The 8,180-nt window shown below is 43.6% G+C and overlaps 1 long non-coding RNA gene across 2 annotated transcripts in view; it reads right to left on the bottom strand.

Annotated features, from left to right (window-relative positions):
* Positions 1-812: 812 nt before the first annotated feature.
* LOC146209391 (uncharacterized) overlaps positions 813-8,180 on the bottom strand; it is a 66,752-nt gene continuing 59,384 nt past the window's right edge. For both annotated transcript variants that reach the window (XR_014703431.1, XR_014703432.1), the window contains exons 2-3: positions 1,900-2,022; positions 813-922 (exon numbers count right to left, since the gene is read on the bottom strand). This is a non-coding gene — a long non-coding RNA (uncharacterized LOC146209391). The remainder of the gene's footprint in view (positions 923-1,899; positions 2,023-8,180) is intronic.

Raw genomic sequence — 8,180 nt, 5'->3', positions numbered from 1 at the left:
AAGGAAATTTTGTTCGGTCTTTCAACACGAGTGCAAAAGCAATACTTTCCGGCGACCGCGCATATTGTGACGTTAGGACTTGTGGTCAAAATGTTCCTGAAAATTATTTGTCCGTTTTTTATTTCCCTCAGAGTTAGAGGTTGCGTATTTTGTTGTCATTTTAATTTGCAGCTCTGAAAGTTCAAATCTTTCTAGATTCTTCAGGGGCCTCTGTCTCTTCGCTAATGTTGTGATGTCCTGCCTCTGAAGACTAGAAATCTTGTTTTGTATGAGTTGAAACAAATATTTAATTATTATACTCTGATTTTAAAGCGTTTATGACATATTCTCAGTGCTGCTAAGTCGGATGCGTAGCAGGAGGCGCCAAGTATGGGACGGATTTCACTAGCCATTTCTTTATACTTTCGCTGAGCATAAAACAGAATCACAGAATGTCTGCTGACGCTAAAGTGTACTGCCGTGTGTGTTTCAAGACAGAGTCCCCTAGCGTAAATGTTTAGAAATTGCTCTACATTACTGAACATGTCATATATAGGCCGTGAAGCATGGGACAACGCCTTGCATGACACATGTGATAGTGTCTAGAGAAAAATCATCTATCCTCTAGAGGAGGGAGGATTTTTTAAATAATTTTTTAGCTGTGTACGATATTTTGTTTGTTTTTGTTCTGTTTGTTTTGTTGTTCCGCCTGTGCTGTATTGCTGCCGCTTTTTTCTGCATGAAGAGGTGGATCTCTCCGTCTAACCAGTTCTAGGCTATTTGAACGCACTCCTAAAATCCTTGATGATGTTAATTGAAGGTTTATGTATTTTACCTGTTTAATCACCATAGCCACGTAGGTCAGCTGGACTCCTCGATCTAACAGCATGACCTGCATGGGTCTTCATGTAGCTTCATGGTCCTTTCTGTCCTTTGTCGGCAACTGCGAAAGAGCGGCAGCTGATAGCACGTACTTATCTCGCTCATTTGTGCCGTTGATGAAAACAATTGACATTATTATGCCGTAGATGGCTAATAGATCAATCACTTGGCAGCTGTGCTCAGATGAGGATTTTGAAAACGATTGTGGGATCACGTTTAACATGTCTGGACCTATTGGACTGTGAGATATATGTCAGTATCAATGTCAGCTTATTTAGGCGTATATATGCACATATTTGCAGACGCCTGAAGGTTCAAATACAGAGTTTACATCTCCTGTTCACGAGACTAATCGACCGCCGAAAAAAAATGTCTATAATAAACAGCATCAATTTTGATCCAGTAAAGCAAGAGGCACTACTGAGTACACCAGGCAAACCATCAATGACCATTGAGCTATTTCGGCAGAATTCGGCTAATTTGGTCTTCTATTTAAAACAAATTGTCTATCCGTTCGATAGTGCACGCTTAACAGCATATATTGGAACCAGTCAAAATCTGGCACTAGATGCGTGCACCGACGAACAAGCGGGACATAAAAATGTACAAGGCGTCCACTAACACTCTAAGAAAGAGGCAGTGAGGCCGTCATGCATTCCTGCAAAGATGGCTACATGAAACCTCTAAAAGAAAAACTCACATCTGTACATTCAAAAGCAGCTCTACAGTAACTCGAGCTACTTCAAACTACGAGGCTTGAAAGTAACATAGCGATAGTATACCTGGGGATAACTAAGTTCTATCACAAAAATCTACAGCGAAATAAATAAATAAATGAGTTGAAAGAAGCTTGATTCCACAACGCTTAGTGCATTTCCAGTGACCACAGACTTCAACATACAGCGCTTCTGGAGTCTTCAGCCTTTGTTTCCTCAAGAAAAACACGTTAATCGTTGTCATGCGAGTACTCTGCGACATGCCATACGGCGCAGAAACCGCAGCGCCTGTTAAGACAGAGCATAATTCTCAAAAACACACCTTTTCCCATTGTTCTCTTCTCTCAAGTACTCCACATTGGGTCTGACTGGTGGAGAATGGCGAACCAAGGAACATAGTCATTTTCGGCATAAATGAGTTGATTGTCTGAGCTGCCCGTCAAACCTGCGACAAATCACACATGGAGAAATACATTCTGGTATTACCACGCATGGTCGATACTTAACGGGTGAGTGGATGATGGCTCTCAAAGCTTTGCGTTTTTGCGTTGACTAAAATTGAGCATGATGAAAGCATCATACAAGAAAACGAAAACATGTACTGGGGGGGGGGGGGGGGGGTGGAAAGCTGCCAAACCCCCCCCCATTAACCTAAAACACGCGACAGCAGAAAACATACAACACAAATGCGTCACATGCAACGTATCGAAAGAACAGACGCTGCCTGTTTTAAATGGTATCATTACTGAAACAAATTAGCTCTGAGTTAAAAATTTTACCTACGTCGCATGCTGCAGAGACTGTAGCGTTTGAAACGCCGAATGCTGAACGACTTTCTTTAATATGGAAAGAGTATTTTCTTACATAAACTCTACGGATCTAATATTGGAAGCATTAATATTCGGGAAGTAAGTTTAATGGGTAACTATCTTAATAATTATTAAAGGAATAACTTTAAAGGTCTTGTCTTTCGGTATAAAGAATGTTTATTTTTCTTTTTTTCTGTTTACAAATTTGTATTTTATTAACTGTGAGATATATACCTGGGCTAATCGGGGCTGGTGGATTCCACAGGGAGACGGGTAATATTTATAGTGCTGAATTCTCATTCTCATTGTTTCTGTTAAAGCGGCGATTGAAGGCCTATTAGTGCCAAAATAAAAGCCGTAAGCATTGATTGAAGGTTATTCCTTTTTGAATATTCTTAATTGACAAAATGGCTTGCAATATCGAACATCAGAAATAAGCATCGGAAACGCGCTGAAGTGATTTTCACGCATTGTGCATTTTACAAAATGGCATCGCCTAGGCGGACAGCGATTTGCCGTAATCACATTTCTAATGATACTGCATTAAAGATGGAATGCCCTAGCCTAATCACCGCAATTGATATCTCTTGAAGGTCAAGTGGTCTAGTCCGCTGTATCTTTTCTTCCATCGACGTTACAACTGAGTAAAATTAATTGCCTAACAATTCATTTGCAAGCTTAGGAAAATAAATGTCGATTCATAAGGTCTGCTTCGTCTTGAAAAATCGCGGCATGGCACTGTGCTAGCACCTTATTCTCCCACGCTATCAAGTAAGATTCGCCGGCCTATTGGAGCTTTTAACTTATCGATATTATGCAGTTCGTTCGGTCGAAAAGCTGTCGGCGGACTCAGCACAACGGGTCCAAAATGATGAGCGGCTAGGTACAAGAAACTTGTATGCTTGAAATTTTGTGTTTTAGTGATTGATAACCAATTGGTGTGTGATAAGCGATGACGAGTTAGTGAAATCATTGCAATTAACTGATTAATTATTGAAAAATATTTGAAAAGAAGGAAAAAATTTGAAACAGGATTCAAAAGTGTCAGAAAGGAAATGCTTGATGATGCTAATTAACAAGTACTGTGTAATTGAACAATTTATTATTTCAAATAGTTGAAAAAATGAAAAAATGCGTTCAAAGGTGGCGAACTGCTTAGAATGGAAAACCAATGTTTGCTGATGCTAAGTACCGCCATGTAAAAAAAAAAATAAATAAAAATAAAAATGAATAAAAAAAGCTAAATCCATCGCCCGTGTGCGTGAAACGTTATCGTGCCTTATCCTTAATGGCGGAGAGTAGGCGTTCCTCAATTGTTGTCTTTTTTACAGTCAGGTTGATTTACAAAACGTTGGCTAATTTTAAACGGTCTCCCTTCGCAATGATTCAAGAGACAGAACACTGGAATTGAGGCATCGATTAATTTTCGTCGCAGTTGAAGGATACCTGTCTAAAGTGTTCGATTTCATTGCGGGTTTGGTAGAAACGCCATAGAAAACATTTGTGCTGAAGATTTCTATCACATCATGCGCTGTTTTTATGTGGACCAATGCTGGAAGCCATCAGCAGCAACCAGGAGGACGAGTTGTGGTAGGCAATAAAAGACGTACCGCAAACATATCATATCATATCACGTATGTTCAATTATCATATAGTAACTCAATTAACTTTACGTCCTTCAACGCTCATGCTGTTAAAGCAGCAGTTTATTTATCTCGTTATACCAGTACAATCCGGGTTCTTCGATTATGGACACAAAAATGTCGACGAAATCTTAGAGGTGCACCTCTCCAGCCAGCAGCGTAAACTGCGTACACCTACAGGCGCTTATCGTCTGCCCTCAGTGGGATACATCCCCCTTGATCCCTAACCTATAATTCAAATACTGATCCCACCGCATCTGCGGAGTATACGATAGAACTCATATCCATCCCCCGAAATATGAATCCCGAACATCACAAAGGGCGTAGCGCAGCCGGGCCTTATATATCTCTAAACAGTGCTCTGAACGCCAGGACATCATCTACGCGGAACCTTCTCATAACCGAGGCCATTCTTACATCCGCATTGCCGTGTTCACGGACATCCATCGCTGAACATTTAATGCGGTCTCCATCCAATGCACTAGCTTCGCCAAGGCCGAATTCCTGACCATCACAAGTTATCGCACACAACAGTCTGCTACAGGCTCAGCACACCACGATATGCACGAACTCCCAAGCAGCGTACCGATATCTCCAGCGAGGGACTCTTCTCTAGTCGTCCGCTCGAATACTGTTTGCACTAACTTCCCTCTGGATCCCATCACCATTGCATGGGTACCTGGGCACGAGGACAACCTCGAAATGGGCGCGCTGACGCTTTTTCCCGAGAACTGAGCTTCCGAGCGCCGGCAGATGGCCTCCACAAATGTTCAGTATGGACCCGCATCCAACCTCTTGACTACAATAAAATGGTCCGCCACTACCGTCGTTGCCCCGTAACGTACCCGCCACCACATCACACTCTCAACCATGTCGAAAGCACGTACCGGCGACGACTCTTGACGCATTCGTTACCATTTCCTCAATGCGCCTACATCTTTCACCCACCGGTCTTCCCAACGTACTGCACCTATTGCATCGCCCTCCCACCAACTCTCTATCATTACCTATGGGAATTTCCACATCTTGTACTCGTTCATCACCTCAATAACCCCACGTTATCCTCCTGGGAGGCCGCTCTCCTGGTTACGCAAGCTGTCGATCAGCTACGAAAGGTAGAGCGGGTCAAGCCAGAGGGAATGGCCAGCGGGCTCCTGGACTAAGGGGTCCTTCTGGAAGTGTCTGACTGAAGTTTAATTAAATAAGGTTTTTTTTCCTCCTCTTCCCCCACATCGCTATTGTCATCCTCACGGTAGACAAGGAGAATTTTGATGTGCCTTCCACGATCCCGGCCATGCCTCAGTTGCTGAAAGCGCTCGCCTGGGAATCTGAGGGATGGAAGTTCGATTTATGGTGGGGACATGATTTTTATTTTTCTGATTACGTCATCTGGACGCCCGACAGCTAATTTCTCTCATACATACGTTATTAGGAAGTGAGACGTAAGAATCAAGGTCCGATGCATAAATTCCGAGCACAGCTATCAAGCATGGGATTTAAAAATGACCATTTACACTGAAGAAAAACAGTGATACTTTTGAGTGATGTGTTCACATTGGTTACTACAGTGATAGTATTTTCTTTTCTGCGCAAGAGGTCGCCTCGGTTGTTTTTATGCAATTTTCAATGACAAATTAAAATTGTAAAGCCCCGCTTCTTTGATATTTTACTCTTCAATCTGTACTATATGAGGCAAGATCTTTTAGTTTCCGGCATATTTTAATGACATATTTGGCCAATGTTCTATCCCTTTAAGTTGGCTTTGTGTGCCAAAGCGCTTTTGAACAACGAGCCGAGCGCATACGGACTGTATTGGCGACTCACGGCACCTTTACAGCTGATATGGGAAATGTCAAGTTTCAAAAAAAACAAATTTACTCTGATTGTGTAAAATTCAATTCAATTAATTAATTTAAGTCGCCTTAAATGATTAGTTGATTGTTTCCTCCTACGAACACGCTGCTGCTACTTGGTGGACTTTAAATACTAAGTGCGCTATTAATTTGCCGTGAACATGGGACTCAGTGAAGGGGCAACACACGCTGATGGTAAGCGAGCGGGCCCGTGGGACGGGCGCCTGCACTTTGTTCAACTCCATGATGTTGGAGGGAGCCCCGCCATCTCTCTGAACATAGATAAGGGTGTTCAAACTTTGCATGTGCTAACTAATGGGTCCTACCTTGCTATCCATGAACGAGACTAGGTACCCCTATTTAAAACCTGCCTTCGGCACCTTGGGCAATAGTAAAACAAGGTACATCCGCAGTCAATAGGAGGAGGAGGAAGATCAGGAGGAAAGGCAGGGAGGCTAACCCGTAAAAGAAACCGGTTTGCTACTCTGCACTGGGGGAAATGGGTGAGTGGATATAAAAGATGTGAGAGAGGGATGGGTGAAGTTAGTACAGGCCCATCGCAGACATGTCACATCACATCATGTCACAGTCATATCAACGTAGCATAACAGCAAAATAAGTCTTTTGATTAGGCTTGTGCTTTTCATAAAGCGGAGCAGTGCCTGGGAGGCCTTCACCGCAGGCGATCGCCGTGGCCAGGTACCTAAAATCTTAATTTCAGTCAACGGGCGTCCATCTAAATGCTTTAGCGTACGGCATAACACTGTCTTTCCTCACTGTATATGGGAAACTCACAAAGAATGTGACCTATAGACTCGTCTCACCCAGTTTGTACGTGCAGGGCTGTTTGCAATATCTATAAAAGAATACTAGTTTGTGAATGCTACACCAACCCACAGGCGGCACAGCAACAAAGTTTCTTCTCGCCGGGGTAGGCCAGGTGGAAGCCGGAGCTTCAGGTCAGGTTTCAGGGATTTTAAGCGGCAGTTCGCAAACTGGCCAGAATTCCTCAAGGAGAGCATGTGTTCCCGCGAAACTGCGCTAAGACTGCCCGCTGCGTCTGCCCTGGAAAAGGGAATCAACACACAATCGCCGTCTTGGTGGGCTGTTCGTGCAACATCGTCCGCCCGAAGATTACCCGCTATGCCGCTGTGTTCTGGAAGCCATTGGAAGATGATGTGATGTCCTCCATTAATTGCATAGCGATGAATGTTTCGTATTTCCGCAAAGAGTTGTTCATGGGCTCCACGGCGAAGAGCCGCTTTTAAGGCTTGCAGGGCTGGTTTTGAATCTGCGAAAATAGACCACCGCTAAGGGCTCTGCTGACTGATATGCATAATTGCGACACGAAGAGCGGTTAGCTCTGCAGCTGTTGAAGAAGTCTGGTGAATAGTCCTAACTTTTATTTTTGTATTAATTGAGCGTATGACCATGGAGCCTTAAGAACTTACGGCATTCACTGAACCATCGGTGTAGACGTGCAAATGATTTGCATGGTGCTCATGGGAGTATTCAAAAGTGATTTGTTTTAGTTCTGCCGGCGATAGCTTCACCTTCTTCCTGATGTCGGGTATTGAAAGAAGCACGTGTTGTTTATGCAGGCTCCATAGTGGAGAGCACGGTCTAGATGCTGGTGTAAACTGGGACGGCAAAATAGCGCGATGCGCATCAACGGTCTCTGTAAACGATGTACGCGGCCTGGTAATAGGAAAACTGGCCAAATGATGACAGGGAACCCGAGAGATGTGTCAGAAACGTGCCCTAAAGGCGTCAACTGTTAGGTAGGTAGATATGGGATGCTCCTGCGCAATTCAAATGGTAGCAGCCGTAGAGGCACATTTTGACAATCCCAGGCAGGTTCGCACAGCTTGAACTTGAACGCTCTGCAGAATTTCTAAGTTGGTTTTCCATGATGTTTCCAAGTGCAGGTAGGCTGTACCGAAGAAATCCCATAAATAATGTACGGTGTAGTTGGAGCATCGACCGCAAGGGTGCACCCCATGACTTTCCCCCAATAAAGGCAAGTACGTGAGGAATTTCTGTCAGCCTCTTTTTCATTAATGAAATATGGAGAGTCCACGAAAGGTTTCGGTCGATGATAACTCCTAGAAAGCGATGGCTGCTTTCGTAGGGTATTGCTTTACCATCAATACGTATGGTGTAAGGTGACATGTTCTTGCGTGTAAATGCAACTAGCGAACACTTTTCAGTTGATATCTGTAGTTGAACAAAACATTGCGGGCTAGTTGGTTCATCGAAAGGGGGAACAGCGCAAGCTACACACGGACAAAAGGGGAG

The sequence above is a fragment of the Amblyomma maculatum genome, chromosome 1, assembly GCF_055883805.1.
Source record: "Amblyomma maculatum isolate TAMU_Amacu chromosome 1, ASM5588380v1, whole genome shotgun sequence".
NCBI classification, from domain to species: Eukaryota; Metazoa; Arthropoda; class Arachnida; order Ixodida; family Ixodidae; genus Amblyomma; species Amblyomma maculatum.
This window is presented reverse-complemented; position numbering and strand designations above follow the sequence as displayed.